Below are 25,198 nucleotides of genomic sequence, written 5' to 3' on the forward strand. Positions count from 1 at the left end.
GGTTTGAAAAAAAAAATAATGTTTGTAGGGTAAAAGGGTCTCAATTGTGAAGGATATGATGTTTTAAATCCCACATTCTTCATTAAAGAACTAGTAGATAAAATGTATCAATCAAAATCTCTTGTCACCGGTGTTACTTCACCAGTCATTGGTGTTACCATAAAAGTTAACTATTCGTAGAGAGATTTATACAAACTAAGTTAAACTTGACTAATTTTACTTTACTTAGGTGATAAACTCTGACATTCATGCATAGCCAGTGAATTTTTCAGAAGGGAAAATATATTTTTTGAGCATGAAAAATGTTTTGTCATTGGTGTTACATGTATATGATCTGAAGTTGTCATTGGCATTACCAGATATTTAAAACTTCCGTACGTGGAAAAAAAATATTTATTGAAAAATAAATCAATTACTTTCAAATACCATAAATTAGGTTGGCAAAGTAGAATACAAATAAATAACTTTTCTGAATAAGAAGAATATATTTTGCCTCCAAAAGTACTTGTTTTGTCAATGGTGTAACCATTCCTGTCATTGGTGTTAAACGTTAGGAAGTAATGCCAATGACAGTAAAACCAATGACTTATTAGTCATAAAATGATCTGGTATCTCTAATTTACCCTGGATAAAGTAAAAGTTTTGTCCACATTGCTATCAGTTCACCTAAAGAACATCTTACGTAAAAGTGTCCAATGAATATCTAAAATCGTTTTGAAATAATGATGGAAACACCACTGACAAAATAAGACTGTACTAGTGTACTTTTTTACTTCTGAAGTCCATCAATATGTTCTGATCATGAATATCAAAGAACTTTTTCTGTTGTTTTTGGTTAGAAGTGATGTAATATGACTTAGGACTGTTTATATTCTCTTATCAGGAATGATAACTCTTTTGTAGCAAAAACAAAAACAGTAACACCAATGACACAAATTTCTTGTACAGTCATATTTAATGCTGTATCAGTTAAATGGAAGATGGGGTTCATATTTTTTTATTCCAATATATATTCTATTTAACATTTACTTTATGCATACATGATTTTTCAGAAAAAATTTCATATAATTTTTGTCGTATTTATACTTATTTGAAGAGAAAAATTCCATTGACAGCTGAATTTGGCTGATTGGTGTGATAAAATCATCCATTGACTTTAATGAAATTAATTATGTGAAAATTTCTATTAGTAAATAGAAAGTACAGATGTCATAGATTGTAAAGCAACAATCCAAAATTGGGAGAAAATAAGAAATAGGATTTTACAAAGAAGTGACACATTTAGCTGCTTTTTTTTATATTGACCCACACCTGGAAGAGAAATCAATAGAATTCAGATATCCGGACGCTTCACTTATCCGGACAATTTGCCTGGGAACCAAAGCGTCCGGATAAATGAGGCGCCACTGTATTGATATCAGAAAATGATTTTTTGATACCAAAAATGCGTTCGATTTTTGATATAGAAATAGATAGAATTCACTTTAATGAATGCTCCCTTATTCCCGTTACAATAGTGTCATTGACATCAAAATATCAAAACTTGTAACCCTAATTTTGTTATATCTACAAGTTTAATTTTCATACAAATTCATTGGAGAATTGTTCAAAATGCAAACACAATGTATGACATACTTCTGTAAAAACAATCTTGGCCGGGGAGAATTTATAAACTTAAAGCATAAGCCGAAACACTAAACATGTATATTGTTGAAAATTATATTAAAAAACTGATCTTGTGATATCAAAAAATCAAGCTGAATTTCTGATATCACAAAATCGGAAATCTGAATTAGTGATATCACGAAATGATTTTCTGATATCAGCAATTCGAATTTTTGATATCAATTAAATCTCGTTAACTTTATTTTCTGATACCAGAAAATGATTTTTTGATGTCAGTAAATGATTTTTTGATATCAAAAAATGGTTTTTTGATATCATAATACAAGTATTAAAACGACGCCCCATATATTTTTTTACTTTAAATTTAAGTGCATAGGTGAGCTATGTGGCCCCTGGGCATCTTGTTTGAGTGTTCATGTACTTCTGAAGATTTTTGTTTTAATAAAGAACTTGCGTATGTGAGTTTATCCTACATATAATATTATTAGTGTTTGCGGTTCTATACCACGAATAACCTATGTTATATTGTCCCCCGCTTTCGCGAAAGCGAAAGGACATTAAATCTCATTCGTCTGTCCGTCTAGCTGTCCCTCGTCCGTCACAAAAACTTTACCCTTGCCCATAACTTTTGATTAAGTGGGGCTATGACTTTCATATTTCACATGTGTATTCCTTGTGATAAGACATTTCTTTGTTTACCACCAAATTTGACCTTTTGACCTTGACCTTGGAGTTTGACCCACTTCTACACAAAAATTCCTAACTTTTACTTTGGCCATAACTTTTGAATGGTAGATGCTAGGACTTTCATATTTCACGTATATTTTTTGTGACAAGACCTTTCATTGGATACCAACAACTTTGACCTTTTGACCTTGACCTTGGCGATTTTTGTACTTATGAAAAAACTTTAACCTTGACCATAACTTTTGAACGGTAAGGGCTAGGCATTTCATACTTCATATATGTAATTCTTGTGAAAAGACGTTTTATTGGATACGAAGAACTTTGACCCTTTGACATTGACCTTGGAGTTTGACCTACAGTGTACTTTTCAAAAACGTTGACCTTGGCAACAGCTTTTGAACAGTAGAAACTAGGACTCTCATATTTCACATATGTATTCTTTGTAGCACGACTTTTCATTTGATATCAACAACCTTGACCTTTTGACCTTGACCTTGGAGATTTTTCGTACTCATAAAAAACTTTAACCCTGACCATAACTTTTGAATGGTAAGGTCTAGGGCTTTCATACTTCATATATGTAATCCTTGTGACAAGACTTTTCATTGGATACCAAGAACTTTAACCCTTTGACCTTGACCTTGGAGTTCAGTGATGATTTCTAAGTAAATGACATATGATAGGGTGTTCATATTACACACAATATGTCATAAAAATGTCATCGCACCCACAAAGACACCGAAAGCGGGGGACCAAAATTCCTTGAATTTGCTTGTATAGCGAATTTTGTAGCTAATTAGGAACACATAAATACGAGGGCCATTCAAAAATTACGCGGACTTGTTGCACAGAAAAAATATTTGACGACATAATCGGGCAAAATGTCACACATAATATAAAAGAATCTTTGCTTATATGGTCTTCAAAATTTAATATCAAAATGTGGTAAATTGGTATCAATTTTGAGTGATTTTTCAGCACATATCATTAAGTCACGGAGCAGCAAAATCTTCGACGTCACAGGCATTATAAAACAATATGTGATGGAGCTTTCATTTTCTCAACATTTTCCCAGGAGTACCTGCACAGTTTTAGTTACCTTATATACTCAACATCCAAACACCATTTCTTGTCAAGCTTAAAATCTATTAAACAAGTAAAGAATATTCTTTTTTGTTTTAAAACCAAACACTGCAGGTATTTATGAGATATAGTGTGATATTGGTGACTCTCAATCACGCATTCTTTACCAGTACGGATAAAGTTTTCGTCGATAATCTTCTTCCCGTCCCCCCGTAAATATGGAACGCCACAGCTGTCTTAAGGGTACAAAATATGCACCATGGTGTCAGTTCGATATATCATTAAGTCGAACCTTTATATCATTAAGTCTACTTCATATAATATGTCATCAATTCTGTATATCATTAAGTCTATTTTATATAATATGTCGTCAATACTTCATATCATTAAGTGCAATTTATATAATATGTCGTTTATTCTTCATATCATTAAGCCCACTTTATATAATATGTCCTCAATTCTGCATATCGTAAAGTCAACTTTATATAATATGTCCTCAATTCTTCATATCATTAAGTCCACTTTTAAAACATGCCGTCAATTCTTCATATCATTAAGTCAACTTTATATAATATGTTGCCAATTCTTCATATCATTAAGTCCATTTTATATAATATGTCGTCAATTCTTCATATCATTAAGTCCACTTTATATAATATGTCGTCAATTCTTTATATCTTTAAGTCCACTTTATATAATATGTCGTCAATTCTTTATATCTTTAAGTCCACTTTATATGTTATGTTGTCGATTTTATATATCATTAAGGCCACTTAATACTTTATGCAGACTATTCTTCATACCATTAAGGCCACTTTATATATTTATATATATATAAATATATATTATGTAGGCTATTCTTTATATCATTAAGTTCACTTTATATATTATGTTGTCTATCCATTATATCATGAACCCACTTTATGTAATTTGTAGTGCAGAAGCTATACCATGCTGACTAATCAATGTACTATTAAGTCGGATGCATAATAGCATCCAGTCAAAATACAAGAATGAAGGTAGAAAGTCAGCAAAGGACTGATAGTACTCAGACACAATAACTTTTGACAATTATTAATCAATTCTTAAAGAATCAATGCAACAGTTAATTACTTAATAAGACAAATACTTGAACGGGAAATATACTGATATAAACTCTTTTCTTTTTCATGTCCATTTTTCCAGAAAGAACAAGGGCGTTTTTGATTGGTATTCGACAGGAATCTGATTGATTGTATATTGTTTAACGTCTCGAGAACTTTTCACTCATATGGAGACGCCACCACTTGCCGGTGGAGAGCTATAAATTTTGTCCTATACTCAGCACTCGGGGCCATTGAGCAGTGAGGGATCTTTTTCGTGCCAGCAACTTCTGCGACACGGGACATCGGTTTATACGGTCTCATCCGAAGGACCGGTCTCCACGTCCCACAGCAAGATTCGAACCCGCGACGTTAACTAGGATTGAATCCTTACTTCGCGATTCCATAGCAGATGCTCCAACCACTGCACAACGCGGGCGACTAATCTGGGCGCAGTTGAAAAGTGAAAATTTCATTGATCTGTCACATGAAAATTTATCATTCTTATGATGAATCGGGTTCCTGTGAAATAGGAAAGAGGAGTATTTCCTCGATGCTTTGTTTTGTTAAAAGATAACTTGAAAAGTGGCTAGATGAGAAATTTGGTACCAAATGTTACAATCTTTACACACGTCTTCCTAAACATTTTCTATCTGTGGGTCTTCTCATGAATTTGAATCGTAATATGTGTGTATTTCAATCAAAAGAAAAAAAATTGTTTAAAATAAGGAGGAAAGACACGGGGACTACAAAATGAAAAATGAATGATACGTCACCCAACAAGTGCAATGGAAAAGAATTTTTTTTTGGTTCGATCCTCGCACGGAGCGTTGAAATTTTTCAAAATTAAAGTACATCCATTCTCTTAATAAGTTTAATTTTATGTACTTATATATTTTTGAATGGATGAATTTCGAACGAAAACATCTTTTCCATCCTACTGATTTTAAAATTCACATGTACTTGGAATCGAATTTCACTATTCCCTATTATCTGATATAAGTGTTGGGAAGCGTTTACATTATGCCACAGTAGTAATAAAGATAAGTGGACTTTTCCTATGCTCGTTACTCTGTAAAGTGTGTTCAGTCTTGGTCAGTGGACCAAATCATGAACATTTAAACAAAACATATTCAGTACAGATTGATTAATTGTATGTTGTTCGAGTCCCTCTCGAGAATTTTTCACACATATGGAGACACCGCCACTTGCCAATGGAGAGCTGCAAATTTGTCTTATGCTTCGGCATTCAGGGCCATTGAACAATGAAGGATCTTTTTCGTGCCAGCACCTTCTGCGACACGGGACCTCAAATGGTTTCATCTGAAGGACCGTCTCCACGTCCCTTAGTGGGTTTTGATCCTGCGACGTAAAAATCAACTCCTTACTTCTCGACTTTAGAACAGAGACTCTAACCACTGCGCAACGCGGGCAACTGTTCAGTTCAGATGATTCCTGCATATTACACGATATACTCAAATCTTTAAAGACTAGGATTACAATGGCTGCTTCAAATATGTACCCATTCTTGATTGTATCACTACAATCTCATACTGCCGTAAATAATAGTCGTATGGCACCTTTGTACCAGTAACCAGTCAATGAGAAGTAAGCTGAGTAATAGCTTACCTTCAGTTTCAATACTAAGAGTAAACAAATTACAGGTCAGCTATCATATTCTTAAGACCTGTCAGAGAGCTAAAAAGGAATGCTCTCGGAAGTAAACTAGGCATTCAAAAAGTTGGTTTTTCTAGAGTCGTCTAAGCGGGTAAAAGTTCTTTTTTCTGATTTTCCGAAAACGTGCGACCTTATCTACCTTCGAGTATTTGTATAATCAAGCAATTAAGCCAAAATTAATTGTCTAAGTATTAATTATCAATTGTCTAAAATAAATGTAAGTATTACTACATTATAACGCCTAAGTACTCTCAGTCCTTTGATGAATTTTCTTATACTGGCTGGTAGTTTTTGACTGCATGCATCTGACTTTGTAGTATATCGATTTGTCATCATAGTAAAGCTTGTGTATTACATATTATATAAAGAAGACTTAATGATATAAAGAATAGAAAACATATTATTTAAAGTAGACTTAATGTTATAAAGATTTGACGACATGTTATATAAAGTGGACTTAATGATATGAAGAATAGACAACATAATATATAAAGTAGACTTAATGATATTAAGAATAGACGACATATTATAGAAAGTGGACGTAATGATATGAAGAATTGACGACATATTATATAAAGTAGACTTAATGATATGAAGAATAGACAACATAATATATAAAGTAAACTTAATGATATGAAGAATAGACAACATAATATATAAAGTGGTCTTAATGATATAGAGAATAGACTATATGTTATATAAATTGGACGTAATGATATAAAAATTTGACGACACATTATATAAAGTGGACTTATTGATATTAAGAATAGACGACATATTATATAAAGTGGACTTAATGATATAAAGATTTGACGACACGTTATATAAAGTTGACTTAATGATATGAAGAATAGACAACATAATATATATAGTGGACTTAATGATATGAAGAATAGACAACATAATATATAAAGTGGACTTTATGATATAGAGAATAGACAACATATTATATAAAGTGGACTTAATAATATAAAGATTTAACGACACGTTATATAAAAGAGACTTAATGATATAGAGAATAGACGACATATTGTATAAAGTGGACTTAATGATATAAAGATTTGATGACATGTTATATAAAACAGACTTAATGATATATGTATAAAGAATAGCCTACATAACATATAAAGTGGACTTAATGATATTAAGAATTGACGACGTATTATAAAAAGTGGACTTAATGATATGAAGAATTGACAACATAATATATAAAGTAGACATAATGATATAAAGAATAAACTACATATTATATAAAGTGTACTTAATGTTATAAAGCTTAGACGACATATTATATAAAGTAGACTTAATGATATATCGAACTGACACCATGATGCATATTTTGTACCCTTAAGACAGCTGTGGCGTTCCATACGTATAGCCTTTTTACACAGGTCTTACGGTCTAAAATTTCAATTTGCTATTTGTGGACGAATGTCACGAATACCTTAGTTTACTACATGTTTTATTATGGATATTTTGGGTATATGTTGGCGATATCTCGAGCATTACACATAATTTAACAAAATGTGGTGCGCCGTCAATTCAGACGACGTCATTTTCACAGTCGTTTTCACGGGAATCGCATCAGAGAAAAATCACTATATTTCTGTTAGTACTTCAAACATCACGTCAGAAATCTTTTTTTCATAATAATAGAACAATTTAAAGATGCATTTGAGAAAACTGACAAAAAATATCGCGAATTATAGAAAATTAATGAGTAAAATTTTGGATTCCGCATGCTTTTGCTTCAAGTTGTTTGTCTTGCTCCGTACCTCTCCATCAACGATATCAACATACCGACAATTTTAGTAGAATTTTTTTAAAAAACAGAAATTTTGCCCTAAATTTATTGGAATCTTTAGGATACATATTTCTGTGAAATTCCATAACTATATGACGTCTGTAAGAGTAAATAATAGCACAGTCCGCGTAATTTTTGAACGGCCCTCGTATATTTGTTTTGAATGCATGTATGTCGCTGATATATAACTCTTACTGAGGAATGAGTGACAACTCTTGCTTCTGTATAGGAAACGTTTGTCTTGAGCTGAAATTTAAAAAAAAATCTTCATGTTCGATAGAAAAGAACGAAAGGTTACATCTAGTCTGAGAAATATTTCCTGATTTTATAAAAATACGCTCTGAGATACAAGTATGTAGGGCTATATGCGTTAATTTGGCGCAAAATTTTACATTTTACGCACGTTTTATTTAAGCTATTTCGGGTCATCGTTCAAAGAGATTTGTGTGCATTTTGATTTAAAAAAAAACGGACAAACATTGGTAAAAAATTTAAAAAATCAAATAAGAAAGAAGACAAAAAAGAGCGAAGACCCGGATATCATTGAAAGGAACTTTCTCCTTATTGTATTTTGCTTGATACATGTGGTTGTTGTTTTAAAAATGTTGTTGTGAAGTGTGTTGTATTTGTATTGTTTCATCATGTCTATTATTAGTAACATTAAGTTTCTTGAACATTCCAGAGTGGTCAACATGTTCGGTCATTTGATCTAGAACATTCTTAAATTTTGTGTATGTCCAGATTGTTCCAGTAATATCATGTTTTAATAATTTCTAGAATATTCTAGATTTATGATACTATATTTTTTATTTATTCAATTTGACAAAAACCACATGTGGCGCAAGTCATACATACAGTAAACAAATATAAAATATATAGTCAAATAGATTTTCTTATATTACATGCATCACGTATGAAGTTACAAATATTTCTTGTAGAATTAACATCTGCTGGATTAAGAATTTCATAAGATATACATGTATTATTAAAAAGTGTACAAAATTCACTTCTTAGTTGTTTATATAGAGGACATACAAATAAAAAATGATGTTCATCTTCAACGACATTTTTACAATTAATACAAAATCTTTCATCTCTTGGTATAATTGGGTTACAATATCTGCCAACCTCTATCTGTAATTTGTGAGCACTTATTCTCAATCGAGTCAAAAAAGAACGAAGATTCTTGGAAATGGAAAAATTTAAGTATGGTTGAATTTCAAGTTTGTTTAGATTCCCTTGACTTATTAACTGGCTGTAGAATGATAATTTGCCATTACCTTTTTCTCTGATATTTATTATATCCTTAAAAACTATATTCTCAAAATATTTTTTCAAATTATTTTCAAAATCATTTATTGATAATGCATTAGCATTTGAACCAATAACTTCATCAAGTATAGTTTGTATACAGTTTTGCCAACATGTTTTTCCACTTCCTGCAAGTTTTTCATCCTCTAAATATGCATGTTGTAAAAGTAAGTTTGAATTCTCTTGATCTGCAACAAGTTTTTTAAATCTATAATAATATCTAAATAATAATTTATAAACTCTGAAAATAATGGGAAGTGCACCAAACTCTACTCTAACTGCTAAATTAGAAGCTTTATTATGGACCCCTAAAATGTCTTTCAAGATGAAATTTTGAATTTTTTCAAATGGAGTTTTATCAAAGTCTTTTGTAATTTTCTTAAAATCACTTATCCAGATTTCAGAAGCATAAGTTAAAATTGGTATAATGCATGATTCATATATCTTAAACTGAGCCTTTCCTGAGAGACTAACATTGTTTGGTAGTTTTGATTTGATCATAAAATATGCTTTCCTTGCTCTACCTGCTAAATTCTCGCATGCATATTTCAATTTACCATTATTTTTTAGGACAACACCCAAATATTTATATTCATCAACAAAATCAATAACATCTTCTTTAAACTTCATTGTTTTACAACTCAATTTTTTAAGGTTTTTACTAGAAAATACCATAGCATTAGTTTTTTGTGTATTTACTTCTAGCTTCCATTCACAACAATATCTTTCAAGTGAATCAAGACATTGTTGTAGCCCATCTACTGATTCAGATACAAGTAATAAATCATCTGCAAAAAATAAGCTGTTAAAGTTAATGTTGTTCAACTGAACAGGGCATGTTTTCGAAGAATCTAAATATTTTGTAAAATCATCAATAAAAGTGTTAAAAAGTGTTGGACTCAAATTATCTCCCTGTTTTACTCCACGATTTGTAGGAAAAAAATCGCTATGAACATTTGATTGTTTAACAGCACATACAGTGGTAAAATATACATGTTCAATAATTCTATAGAAATTACCTCCAATACCTTTATTTAAAAGCTTATGAAGAAGACCAGGTCTCCACACAGTATCGAATGCTTTTTTAAAATCAACAAAGCAAGCATATAATTCTGTTTTTTTGCAGAAAACATATTTGTTAATTAATGTTTTTAAAACAAATATATTATCAGTTGTACGACGTTGCTTTCTAAAGCCAGACTGGAAAGGGCTTAGAAGAGAATTACTTTCTAGATAATCTGACAATCTTGTTTGCAGTAGTCCACTAAATAATTTTCCTAAACAACTATTTACACTCAAACCCCTGTAATTGTTACAATTATTTGGATCACCTGATTTATGAAGAACCGTAATAAATGACTGATTCCATGCTTGTGGTATCTTACCAGTATTAAGAATTTTATTAAATACTTTTACCAATGTTGGTAGGGAGAATATTAGAACTTGTTTTTATAAACTCATTCAAAATTAAGTCAGGTCCACAACTTTTTCCATTTTTTAAATTTTTAATTCCTATCTTTACTTCTTTACAGGTGAAAGGGAAATCTAAGGGCGATTTCTCATCTAAATAGGTATTATCTAAGTAACTTCCAAAAGGATTATCTTCTTTGGATGTTAGTAATGTTGAGAAATGATTCACCCAATCCTCCATTTTAATAGCTGAAGTGCTTTCATGCTGTTTAATTTTATAATTGTCAAAATTTCGCCAGAACTTTTTTGTATTGTTAGTACTATCACTGACTTTATCAGCAAGAGATGAATAAAAATTTGATTTTAATTGTTTCCGTGCTTGATTATATTGTCTCCTCAGAGATGTAAAAGTTCTGTGTAAAGAATAGTTATTTTGAGAGGTTTGCAACTTTTTGCCTAGTTTTCTTACTTCATTTCTAAGTTTTAAACAATCAGCAGTCATCCAAACTTTTTTAGGTTTTGCTTTTCTTTTCGACTTTGTTTAAAACTTGAATAATGTGGTTTCCTCGTTCGTAAGGATTTATATCCAGCATTGTTATATATATTAGTCATTGTATTGGCTATAGTGTTTACATCTGAAAAATTCGAGTCATCTAACATATTGTTTAAATGTGTAAGATCATCAACCGATTCCTCATCTAAAATTGCATCAATATATCTTTCTTTACAGTTTTCTGACCAAATAAAAGTGCCAGTGCAAAGATTGTAGCTATCATAATTTACACTAATGTTTCTAGTGGAAATATTAATACCTGTTGATAATAGACAATGATCTGATAACTCATTAGGAGGTGATACACAAAAGTATTCAATATAAGTGTACAGTATGTTACTGTAAACCAATTATTATACGCGTCATTTTTTATTCGCGACTGACCGCTAGAGAACTAATCCGCGACGATTTATTTCCGCGAACAAGGGATCATATTTTTTTTTATTTCCACAAGTATTTTTTGTATCATATTAAAAATTTATATCCTCCCATAAACTACGTAAAATGCTACCGTGATTACTGCTTACGCATTATCATTCAAGACATTCTGTGCATTGCGTCCATTTAAAATCTTATATCCGCACCTGAAGTAGGTAAAATGTTACATGTACTATGAGTATACTTCTTGCGCATTATTCACGACGCTCGAATGAAAATCGGGGTAAAAAATCGAGGAGATTAAAGTTGATTTCAAACTCTCAAGTATAAAAGTTCGTCATGCTAATTGGATAATTGACGCTTTACAAGATCTACATAGCCATAGGGCAATTAATATAAATGGTTGAGACGGCGCAGGACTGGGCTATAATTAGTCGTAATTAACCAGGCTATCTCTAACTCGTCTGTGACAATAATGAACAATGATAAAACAAGCTGAAATAATTATTGACATTTTAATCATTTTTAGACAAATAGTTTTAGATTTGCCATTCGTTTATATATTTTTTTTGAATGTTTGCAATTAAATTTCAACTGCTTTTAGAACACAAAAGTTCTACGACCCGTGATTCCTTATTGAACCGTCGGGATCGGTATTCAAAAAAGGGCAAATAATTATAACTCTAATCGTAACATGGGAAAATGAACAACTGGTTCGCGACGATAAATATCCGCGAGCAGAGGTTACTCGCGGAACTCGCGGATATTTATCGCACGCGTATAATACTTGGTTTACAGTACTTGCTAACATGTAGTCAACAGTGCTTTTGCCATTTGAATTATAAAATGTATGAAAACCAATGGAGTCACCAAGAAATCTACCATTCAACAGACGAAGATTATTGGACTTACAAATCTCTGTTAATAATTTTCCATGGTAATTTGAAGTTTTATCTAATTGTCGACGAACAAGAAAATGATCCCCAACATATGAATCAGGGAGGGGACAGTCAGAGAAAGATTCACTTACACTGTCCTGAGTAATGAAGTCCGATAAGTTTCCAGTTCTTGCATTAAAATCACCACATATAAGTGTCTCTCCATCTTTTGAAAAATTTGAAATTTCATTCTCCAGTTCTAAAAAGTTTTGTTCAGATGTCTTTTTGTCAATGTATGGTTTCATGTAATAGAAACAGCAATAAAGATGTTTATCAAATGGTAGTCCTATTGCTTTATCAATTTTTAACCAAATAGAAAAGTCATTTTCTTTAACAATCTTGACAAATTTGCTTACAAAGGGTTTATAATACAATAATAATCCACCAGAACTTCTACCTCTTTTTTTAATTCTTTTAGAGCACAATACAATAGGTTGCATGTATAAATACCCTGTCAATTCGATGCATATACAATACTTTGTCGTATAAGCACTATTGAGATATAAATAGGATATATTTTCACTGGGACATTGTGTGCAGAAACGGACACTCTGATGTATGTATTTTTAGATTCTTGCTAAGTTTGTACTTTATGTTTGATATATTTATTATATATTACTGTAAATAAATTATTGTAAAGTTTAAATTGTGTTATTGATCTTTGCTGGCATTTCGGGTAATTCTGACCCATAACAGAATTGGGGCTCGTCCGGGTCAGAATTACCCGAAATGCCAGCAAAGATCAATAACACAATTTAAACTTAACAATAATTTATTTACAGTAATATATAATAAATATATCAAACATAAAGTACAAACTTAGCAAGAATCTAAAAATACATACATCAGAGTGTCCGTTTCTGCACACAATGTCCCAGTGAAAATATATCCCATTTATATCTCAATAGTGCTTATACGACAAAGTATTGTATATGCATCGAATTGACAGGGTATTTATATAGTATCATAAATCTAGAATATTCTAGAAATTATTAAAACATGATATTACTGGAACAATCTGGACATACACAAAATTTAAGAATGTTCTAGATCAAATGACCGAACATGTTGACCACTCTGGAATGTTCAAGAAACTTAATGTTACTAATAATAGACATGATGAAACAATACAAATACAACACACTTCACAACACCTCCCCCCTTAAAAAGTTTGAATATCAATGAAAACTTAAAATAAAATATATGTACATTAATACAAAATCTAATTTGTTCATGATACTCTGGACAAGGCATCTGCAATAACATTGTCTTTGCCTTTGATATGCTTAATTGTTATGTTGTATTCTTGTAACAACAAACTCCATCTAGTCAATCTTTGATTTTTGTTTGACAATTTATGCAAAAATGTCAGGGGGTTGTGATCAGTATATACAAGAATTGAATGCAATGTAACATTCAGATAAACATCAAAATGCTGTAAGGCTAACAACAAAGCAAGGCATTCCTTTTCAATGGTGGAATACTTTTGTTGACATTTTGTAAGTTTCTTTGAAAAATAAGAAACAACTCTATCTACCTTATCACTATGTTCTTGAAACAAAGCTGCCCCGATTCCAACATCACTAGCGTCAACAGTAAGCTTAAATTGCTTAGAAAAATCTGGAGTTGACAGAACTGGGTTGCTCATAAGGACAGATTTGATTTTATGAAAGGATTTTTCACAATCCTTTGTCCATTCAAAGTTAACCCTCTTTTGTAAAAGATTTGTAAGTGGACTAACTACTGAGGAAAAATTTGGACAATATTTTCTGTAAAACCCAGCCACGCCCAAAAACCTCATTAACTCTTTCTTGTTTGTAGGAATCGGGAACTTTGCAATAGCTTCCACTTTAGCCATAATGGGTGTAACATAACCTTGACCTACTTTATGACCTAAATACTCTACATAAGCATGACAAAATTTACTCTTCTCAAGATTCACAGTTAAGTTTGCTTCAGCTAAAATGTCAAATAAAGCACGCATGATTCGGAGATGTTCGTCCCATGTGTTGCTGTATATGACGACATCATCAATGTAGGCCTCGCATCCCTCAAGGTCTTGAAGAAGGGAGTGAATCATCCTTTGGAATGTAGCCGGTGCGTTTTTCATGCCAAAAGGCATTACTTTATACTGGTAAAGTCCATCTGGTGTAGCAAAAGCAGATATTTCTTTTGCTCTTTCTGTTAACGGTACTTGCCAGTAGCCTTTCAACAGGTCAAATTTACTGACAAATTTCGCGTTTCCAATGTTGTCAATGCAGTCATCGATTCTAGGTATTGGATATGAATCTGTTTTGGTAACAGAATTCACCTTTCTAAAGTCTGTACATAATCGGTACGAACCGTCCTGTTTTGGTACAAGAATACACGGTGAGCTCCAATCACTTTTACTAGGTTCAACAATGTCATTGTCCAACATGTACTGCACTTCCCTTCTTAGGTACTGCAATTTTATTGGATTCAGACGGTACGGATGTTGTTTGATAGGCAGAACGTCACTCACTATGACATCATGACAAGCTGCATTAGTTTTCTTTGGAACATCCGAAAAGATTTGATGATACTCATTCATCAAGTTTTTAACTTGTTCTTTTTGGTGAATGTTCAAATGTCCAAGTTTGGCATCAAAATCAGCCAAAATTTCTGAGTTTTTCAAGCGGACACTCTGATTACAATCTTTCTCATTCATTTCTTTACTCGTATCACTTTCAATACAATTTTGAACAGTCTTAGCATTGGCTAAATTGGAAACTGGTTTTACAGAATTTCGGTCACACCTTTCAAAATACTCTTTTAACATGTTAATGTGACAAACCCGTTTCTCTTTACGTCGACCTGGTGTCTTAACTACATAGTTTACATCACTGATCTTGCTTTCAATTTCATAAGGGCCATAAAATTTGGCCTGTAAAGGATGACCAGGAATAGGTAAAAATACAAGAACCTTATCACCTGGTTTAAACACCCTATTTCTGGCATCTTTGTCATACCACATTTTCATTTTCAACTGAGAACTCTTCAAATTTTCTTGTGCTAATTTACAAGCATTGTAAAGTTTTTCTTTGAAATCAGACACATAATCTAAAAGATTAAGATCACTAGTCTCAGTCAGCCACTTTTCCTTCAACAATTTCAAAGGACCTCTAACTGTATGTCCGAACACCAATTCAAAAGGACTGAACCCAAGAGACTCCTGGACTGCCTCTCGTGCAGCAAACAGCACAAGATGAACCCCTTCGTCCCAGTCTTTTTCATATTGGTAACAATAGGTCTTCAGCATTGTTTTTAGGGTTTGATGAAAACGTTCTAGCGCTCCCTGGGACTCAGGATGATAAGCAGTTGATCTATATTGCCTTATACCCAACTCATGCATGACTTGCTGGAACAACCCCGACATAAGATTTGAGCCTTGATCCGACTGAATTGCCTTGGGTGTTCCTACAAAACTGAAAAACTTGGTTAGGGCCTTAACTATGCTCTTTGCCTTTATATTCCTTAGAGGTATGGCTTCAGGAAATCGAGTGGATGTACACATAATGGTAAGTAAATACTGGTTTCCAGATCTGGTCCTAGGCAAAGGTCCTACACAATCCACTAATACTCGACTAAACGGTTCTTCAAAAACTGGAATGGGTTGGAGAGGAGCAGATGGTATCTTCTGATTTGGTTTACCTACCATCTGACAGACATGGCATGACTTGCAAAACTTCGAAACATCCTTTCTTAGCTTAGGCCAATAAAAATGACTCAAAATCTTATTATAAGTCTTATTGATACCTAAATGACCAGCCATAGGTGTATCGTGAGCTAAACTCATGACATCTCGACGATAAGCAGCTGGGACCACTATCTGGTGAACAACACGCCACACTTCATCTGGAGAAGCATCAGGTGGTCGCCATTTTCGCATAAGGATGCCGTCTTTCATATAGAAGCATTCTCCAACTTTAGTAACCTCTTCTGGTGGAAGTGCCCTCTTACTAAGTTGAATGATATCTGGGTCTTTATGTTGTTCAGAGAGTAAACGTTCTCGGCTGAGGATGTCCTTGCCTTGGCTAACTAGTGGATGCAACTCATCATCCTCACCACCAAATTTTGGTAACAGTTCTTTCTTCTCTTGCTTCTTGATATTGTGTGGTTCCATGTTTGTTTGAGTGCCATTAAGGTCAGATAAGAAAGTGTCATTCAAATCAATATTAACAGAGGAATTCGTCTCGTCAAAGGCTTGAGTATGGTCTGCCTCCATTTCTCGTCTTCTGGCCATCGCTCTAGTAACAGCACAGGCTGGATAAATGTCATCATCTTCATCATCGCACATGACATTGGAAGTGATTTTCTCACAAACTATAGGATCAGGTACAACCTTCCCACCAGCTAAATCGTTGCCTAACAACAAAGAAATGCCTGGAACGGGAAGAGTAGGTCGAACACCTACGATAACAGGTCCAGTAACTAAATCTGACTTCAAACTAATTCTATGCAGGGGAACATCAATGACGCCTAGCTCCACACCCTGTAATAAAACTGACCCACCAGTAGAAGTCTGCTCAGACAAAGGAAGCACGCCCTCTAACAATAACGTCTGTGCAGCACCAGTATCTCTCAAAATCTGGACAGGTTTTATTTCGCTAGAGTCACCGAGTGAAACAAATCCCTGAGACATAAAGGGCTTATAATCCTCCATAGAATCAATAGAACTGGACTGTGAACCCTGGACATCAGGAGTGTCAGAACAAATCGAAACTAAGGCTTCTCTATCACCTCTAACTGCCGCACAAGCATGTGGTTGAGTTTTATCAAAATCATTTTTTCTCTTAAGTTTAAAGCATTCACTGATCAGATGACCCTTTTTCTTACAATAACTACAAGTAGGAAGCGACCCTATTCCAGACGATCCTTCAACACGTCCTGAACTGGACTTAAAACCACCTTGGGATGGAGTCTGGGAACTTGTGAAAGACTGAGACCCTCAACCACTCTTTTTATATGTGTCTGAATTGGTAGAATTACTGCTAGTCTGAGATCTTGAAACAAAATTCTTTTTATGAGACAGAGCATAAGTATATCTGATATGACTGCTGCCTCTTCAAGAGTTTTCACATTCTTATCTTCTAAGTATGTTTTCAAATCTTGAGGAACACATTCCTTAAACTCTTCTACCAGGATGACTTGGCGCAAATTAGCAAAAGTTTTATCAAGTTTCTTAGATCTAAACCAGTGATCGAATAAATCTTCTTTCTCTCGTGAAAATTCAACAAATGTTTGATTATCAAACTTCCTATACTTTCTGAATTTTTGTCTATATGCTTCAGATACTAATTCATATGCTTTTAATATTGCTGCTTTGACCTTCTCATAGTCTGAACTTTCAGCTACCCCTAGTGCAGAGTATACCTCAGCTGCTTTGCCAACCAGTACACTTTGTAACATTGTTGACCAAACATGTTGTGGCCATTTAAGATTCGCTGCGACTTTTTCGAATTGGGGAAAATATTTATCTACAGATTTTTCTTGAAATTTCGGAACTAACCTAATATTTTTTGCTACGTCAAATTCATTCTTGACAAATGACGGTTCTGGTTGGTGCTGTAATCTTAATTTCTCTAACTCAAAGTTCATTTCGCGCTCTTTTTCTCGCTCTTCTCTTTCTACTGCTAATTTGTCTAATTCAAATTTTCGTTCACGCTCTCGTTCTTCTCTTTCTAATTTTTCTCTTTCAAATCGCATTTTCTCTAACTCTAATTGAAACTGATATTCTGCCATTTTATAAGAGCCTAACTCTGATTTAACTGTATATTCTGGAAGATCGTATTTTTCAAAGATGTTTTCTTCTACTAGTTTGTTTGCAACCTTAATTCTTATGTCTTGCTTTCTCTGAGAGGATTTCACTTCTGACCCAAAATGCAAACCTAATGCGATCAAGTCATCCTTTTTTAACGTATCAAAAACCTGAACACTTGGTGAACTAAGAAAGTCAGTGACCGAAAATACCATGTTGATTTTTGCTGGCTTATAATCAAATTTAACGGTTCAATAAACAAAATTCTGACAATAAACTGCAAAAGTGCAAGAAATTCTTGATCCCGGACGAGCCCCCAATTCTGTTATGGGTCAGAATTACCCGAAATGCCAGCAACGATCAATAACACAATTTAAACTTAACAATAATTTATTTACAGTAATATATAATAAATATATCAAACATAAAGTACAAACTTAGCAAGAATCTAAAAATACATACATCAGAGTGTCCGTTGCTGCACACAATGTCCAGTGTAATTATATATCCCAGTTATATCTCAATAGTGCTTATACGACAAAGTATTGTATCATAAATCTAGAATATTCTAGAAATTATTAAAACATGATATTACTGGAACAATCTGGACATACACAAAATTTAAGAATGTTCTAGATAAAATGACCAAACATGTTGACCACTCTGGAATGTTCAAGAAACTTAATGTTACTAATAATAGACATGATGAAACAATACAAATACAACACACTTCACAACAATGTACAGTATGAATTAAGAGGCGATATCACAGTATTAATTCATATTAACTGTAAATGGTGGGAGACATAATGGTGGGATTGATCAGTTTTTATTCGATCCTTGCTTGAGGCATTAATATTTTGTTAAAATCAGTGTACCTTTATTCCAACCAAGGGCCGGGCCCGATTTTTGAAAGGGGAGACTGGCATACTCATTTTTATTCCATTCCATTAAGCTAACATTTTCTTTTTAAATCTTGTATATTTTTGAATTAATTTTTCACATATCAAGTAATCCAAATTTGGTATCATATATGTAACTGTAAAATGATGAGTAAAAAAATTCAACTTATCTTAAACATTTATTTATTTATTTTTTTTGGGGGGGGGGGGTGGGGTCGCACAGTGCCCCGTATACCACCAGGTGTGACAGCTTTTTAATTTCAAACTTCTTATATAAAGAAATCGACATAGGATGAAATTTTGTACAATCTGTTTAATTGGCAATCCCCGATAGTTTGCTGAATAAGATCATGTATGTACTGTTTTTTCTCCTTCAGATTTTTGGTTGCCCGGGGATGTGCAGTTTTTCTATTTATATAGAAAAAAATATTTGAAATAAACATTAATATACGTACGTGAAAGCAATTAAGAAAATGTTGAAATAATGTTTTGTTTTATTACCAAATACGTGGATCCGCTTGCGAAATATGTGTCACGAGTGAATTACCGCACTTTTATTGGAGCTTTAGAACTTCGATAACAAGGTCCCGTATTTACTCCAGTGAACAGGTAGAACAAAACAGCCAGGTAAGTTTCTATAACACGGGCATTGCATGTTTCATTTCTCGAGAGTCGTGTATGTACAATTTATAAGATCTGATAATGAGAGAATTCAAAGTAATTTAATTTGCTCGGGATAATGGTAAAACTTATGTTTGAAATGTTGGTTTATTGATTATCGATTAGTAAAATACAATATATAGTCCAAGGTCGCAGGTGTAAATAATGAATTGTTGAAAGCATAATGATTATCTTTCATGAAAATACATGATGGAGAACGTTTTATGGAGGAGAGGAGAAATAATATACACATAATTTAGAATAAACAAAATTCATTTTGAAAAGTGATACACTTGCCGATTTTTAAGTTAAGATCAATTACAAAGACAAAGTTTCGTGTAATGTATTCATATTCAGTAACACACATTTTAAAAAAAAAGTTTTTCTTGAATGGGATTTTAAAGTCGTCAAACTGTGCAAGATAAAGCGTTCGAATTTTTTAAAAGCTATATTTATTTAAGGTCGTTCTACTGATAAAAAAGAATACAGATAAAACATTTACGCAATACTTAGTATAATTACCAAGGCTAGTTTACATAAATGTGTTTATATTTATATAGATCTGCAATTAAACTTTATCCTAAATTCAATCTGCTAATTTTTTTTTTCAATAGAATGATCAAACAGAAGCAGTACGATTGGAAAGACAGCAACCTCGCCTTATTCGGATCCGACACGGAAAGACAGGTCAAAAGTAAGTCAGACAAATGGAAAGGGTCCAAATTTTCTTCTTTATCAATCTTCTGCCTTAAGCATCTGCTAAGAAGTTAACAAGAATGTCTAATGCATGACCACAAGAACACCTTTTCCTCGTCATTTTTCGGACGTTAAGATATGCATGAAATTAATGGTCAGTTATTTACCAACAAGAGCAACAAACTGCTGTTTGATGAATGAAATGGGTACACCACTTTATAAGGGTTAGAAAAGGTGACCATATCTCGTGTTACATTTAGATGCCTCCTTTTATTACATTATCATCGTTTATTCAATACGTTTGGAGAATTTTTTTTTGAAGCAAAGACCATACAAGGGTACATTGTATACTCGTATATATTTTTATTTCCTTGAATTCTACATTTAATTTTTTTAAGTAAATATGACTCATTGTGTTATTTTGAAATTATAGGCTCATGTACAAGGAAAGGTTGTGAAATACGTCTGATTGCGTTTAGAGAGGTCCTGTTTTGCTGAAGCATTTAAATATTTATTTTCATAATAATATTTACTATGAAGAGTTTAAATACATATACGAATTCTTCCTTATTTGAATAGAAAATGTTTACATAAGCATTTCTCTTAGTTCCATATGGAGAGAGAGAGAGAGAGAGAGAGAGAGAGAGAATTAAGCTGAAACAATCTCAAATCTATCTAGTTTGAAATATCTTACGCTTTTCCAGGCGTTTTTCACGATTTTGATATTTGACATGCCGTTTCAAAATCTTGAAAAAGGCTTGGAAAACCGGGAAAAGTTAAGATGTATCAGACTAGCACATTTTTTTGAAATTCTATCTTATTTCATTGTTTGAAGCACCAAAGAAAAACTTTCTTCGTATATCAATATACATGTAACTTCAAATGTTAATACCTAAATGGGTTTTAAACGTCTGCTTTAATCAGGAAATACTTTGTACAGTAACTAAATTACATGTAGTTACAACGTATTCCGTGTATACATATATATGGAACGCCATCACTGCCTTATAGCATACAACTATGCATTTATTATATCAATTTATCATTACGTGATGTGAACATATCTTTACGTTATGTCCATTTTTTTTTGTGAGATGATGTAAATATATCTTAACATCATGTCAATGCTGCATTACATGAAGTAAATACATTCTTTCATTATGTCAGCACTTTATAACTTGAAGTAAAAAATTCATTATGAGAAGTGATAATGTGTTTATATTGTGTTAAATTTTATTATGTGAAATGAATGTTTCTTTACATCATTTCATTTCTTTAATATGTGAGGTAAAAATTGTATTACGTCAAGTACATTGTGTTTTATAATTAAACTTATTATTACATGAAGTCAAAAGCCCATTCCTTTTTGAGAGTGTATATTTCTATTATATCAAAGCATTATTATGTGATATGGATTTATCTTTATTTCAGTGATTTATTAGGTGGTGTAAAAAGTGTATAACATAATGTGAACATATCTTTATATTATATCAACACTTTATTACAGTATGTCAAAACTCCATTCCGTGATGTGGATATATAATTACGTTATGTCAACTCTTTCTAATGTGATTTAAAAATATCTTTATATTGTGTTAACTCTTTATCATGTTGATTCCCAAAGTTCATTACCTGATGTTAAAATACATTTACATTATCTCAAAGCTGTATATCTAGTATATAATGAATTATGACGACCGTGTTTTAATGACTGGTAAGAAGGGGGGGGGGGGCTGATTGATTTGGACGAATTACAGGCACATAATATCAACCCCCCTCCTTTCCCAGACATAACTTTACTATAGAAAATGTAATGTTCATTGAAACTGTACAGCCCCCATCCCCTACTTTTTGCTGCATGAAGTATTGTCCACTAAGGGTAATGCAGTATATCTGGAAAAAATAGGACTGATCGAAGTTGGACCCCTCTCCATGAAATAGGATTTTCTGGTTTTGACAATTTTTTTCTTAGCTTGTCAAGTTTTTTCGGGTAAATATTTTTTTTCTGGCTGACCCCCTCTTTCAAAAAAAAGATGCTACGTCACTGGAATCAGTAAATTTTTTAACCATTCCAGGGCCAGAATTCTATTACAAAAATCTACCAGTCGCTCATCTAAATCAATTGAATATGCCTTAGTAAGCATGCATGGGCACATATCAGTGGTGGATATGGGAATCTTGAACAAGGAAGGGGGCGGTATATGCATGGTTGGAGATCAAGGGCGAAAAGCGGAGAAGCTTTCAGGCTTTATAGTTTTATAGAAAAAAAGTTTTCAACTTAATTCATCTAAACTTAATGTGAAGCTAATGTATTGTCTTACAAAGTTTAAGACTTTAAAAAAATTGTTGCACGATTTATTTAATAATCAGATTAAAGTAAACACCATTGAATTTCGACGTGACTTTAATTCACAGTCGCAGTGTTAAAGATGTCATTCCCAAATCGCTGAGAATCTCTTCTACGACAGTTTTCTCTCCCGCCATTGTCAGTGCTCGCGGAACGCGGAAAATACGTTATGTTCATATAAAGGCCGAGGATACCCGTGTTCGCATAACGTAATAGTGAATCGACATAATGTAGAAGAGTGCGCACAGTATGGTATGAGCTTTTCACATCAGTTAGTAAAAACTAAGTTGTCATGAAAAGTAAACATATCGAAATGCAAGTTGACGAAATATAATTTTAGTATGTGTAAATGTCATAAAGAGTTGACATAATGTAAAGGAAAGTTAACACAATGTAATAGTAGTGTGGGTAAATGTCATAAAGAGTTGACATGATGTAAAGGAAAGTTAACACAATGCAATGGTACCGTAGTGTAGGTTAATGTCATTAAGAGCTGACATAATGTAATGGAAGGTTGACACAATGCAATAGTAGTGTAGGTTAATGTCATAAAGAGTTGACATGATGTAAAGGAAAGTTAACACAATGCAATGGTAGTGTAGGTTAATGTCATTAAGAGCTGACATAATGTAACGGAAGGTTGACACAATGCAATAGTAGTGTAGGTTAATGTCATAAAGAGTTGACATAATGTAATGGAAGGTTGACACAATGTAATGGAAGGTTGACACAATGCAATAGTACTAAGTAGTGTTCTGCTATAAGGCAGTGACGGCGTTCCATACATGTACATGTATTACATTGATGTGCATGACTGTACGGAAGCAATCTATTCAGGATGCAGATATGTGAGACTTTTTGGGAATAGATAAATCGGATTAAAGAATGAGATATTAGTACCAGGATATGTAATTGGACACGTCACGAAAGGAGAAACTCCTTAACATTTATATTTCACATTATATAAATTATTACACAATGTTGCTGAAGTTTATATATCGAAAAGTTTTTGTTTACTAACAATTTTACTTGTAATATTTCAGATTTTACATTAGATACAAACTTGACAAAGGCATTCTTTCTTATCAACCCTTATATGACTGAATTCTTTCTATTTTTATAACAAAGAAAATGTGAAGAGAACGAACCGTAATTAATTTTAAAAAATTAACAAAGAATACATATCAGTGAAACCCCCCCCCCCCCGAAATCCTACCAAGTTAAAAAAAAGAAGTGAATGGCTGTCTTACAAAACATGAACGATCGGTCTTTTTAAATATTTTCTTTTTATTTCTTTCTCAGAATAAATTCCGTATTCCATTGATTATGATTTAACCCTCCCCTCCCCTTTTCCTTTGTCAAAATTACTTATCGACGTCGAACTATTATACATTATATTTATTTATATTCCTTTCAACAAAATTAATTCAACTCAAGACCATAAGAACGACTGGGTAATGAAGCCTGCTATATTTTGTCAATAACATGGTACAAAATTAAATGTTGTATACTGTCATTTTTTGAAACAAAAAAAATTTTCAATTTTTTGCAGAGGAGTCAGCAGAACAGGAGAAGGCATGGAAAAAGGCGGGAAAGAAATGTGGGCTTCAAATATGGCGGATTGTGGTAAGAGAGAGAGATTTATGACGTCTACAAATGATGTCTTAAATAATAAATAATTTTGTGTTATTTTGTCTTCCATGCTGTTATTTCCTTTTAATCCAACAAAAAACTAGCTCAGTTGAGTTGGCTTCGGTCTTGTTATAAATAACAAGGGAACATAATAATATTTTGCATTTGTGCGTTATTTTGTCACCCATGCATGTTGTTATTTTCTTTTAATCCATCTAAAAACGCTTAATTGACTTGGCTTCGGTCTTGTAAAAATAACAAGGGAACATAATAATATTTTGCATTTGTGCGATACTTATTTTGTCATCAATAAGATAGAGAAATGCATGCAAAATGTTTTGCCATACTAGTATTTTTTAGATTTTTTATTTCTTGGTATTCTATATTTAAAACTTGATCAACTGATACTAATGTCACAGTCTTGATTTACACTGATCACAATTACACTTCATTGTGTGCATAAATTTGAAGTTACGCATACATGACGACAAAAATAATCTATCTTTACTGTCTTTTCAAACTGTGCACCATTTTAATGTAAATTTAAAAGGAATGTATTAAAGGCTAACATATCAGGTTTTGGACTTCTCACGTTTTTTCTCGCACAAAAACATCGATATTTCAAAAAATATT

General features: G+C 32.7%; 1 long non-coding RNA gene across 1 annotated transcript; it reads left to right on the forward strand.

Moving 5' to 3' along the window:
* The first annotated feature begins 19,783 nt into the window (after positions 1-19,783).
* LOC134252286 (uncharacterized) lies at positions 19,784-24,559 on the forward strand. The gene is made up of 3 exons (XR_009988945.1): positions 19,784-19,857; positions 20,505-20,584; positions 24,486-24,559. It is a non-coding gene; the product is annotated as an uncharacterized LOC134252286 (long non-coding RNA).
* The last annotated feature ends 639 nt before the right edge of the window (positions 24,560-25,198 follow it).

This window comes from Saccostrea cucullata, unplaced genomic scaffold, assembly GCF_032062105.1.
Source record: "Saccostrea cucullata isolate Sc308-1 unplaced genomic scaffold, CSIRO_AGI_Scuc_v1 ctg3458, whole genome shotgun sequence".
In the NCBI taxonomy this organism is placed as follows: domain Eukaryota; kingdom Metazoa; phylum Mollusca; class Bivalvia; order Ostreida; family Ostreidae; genus Saccostrea; species Saccostrea cuccullata.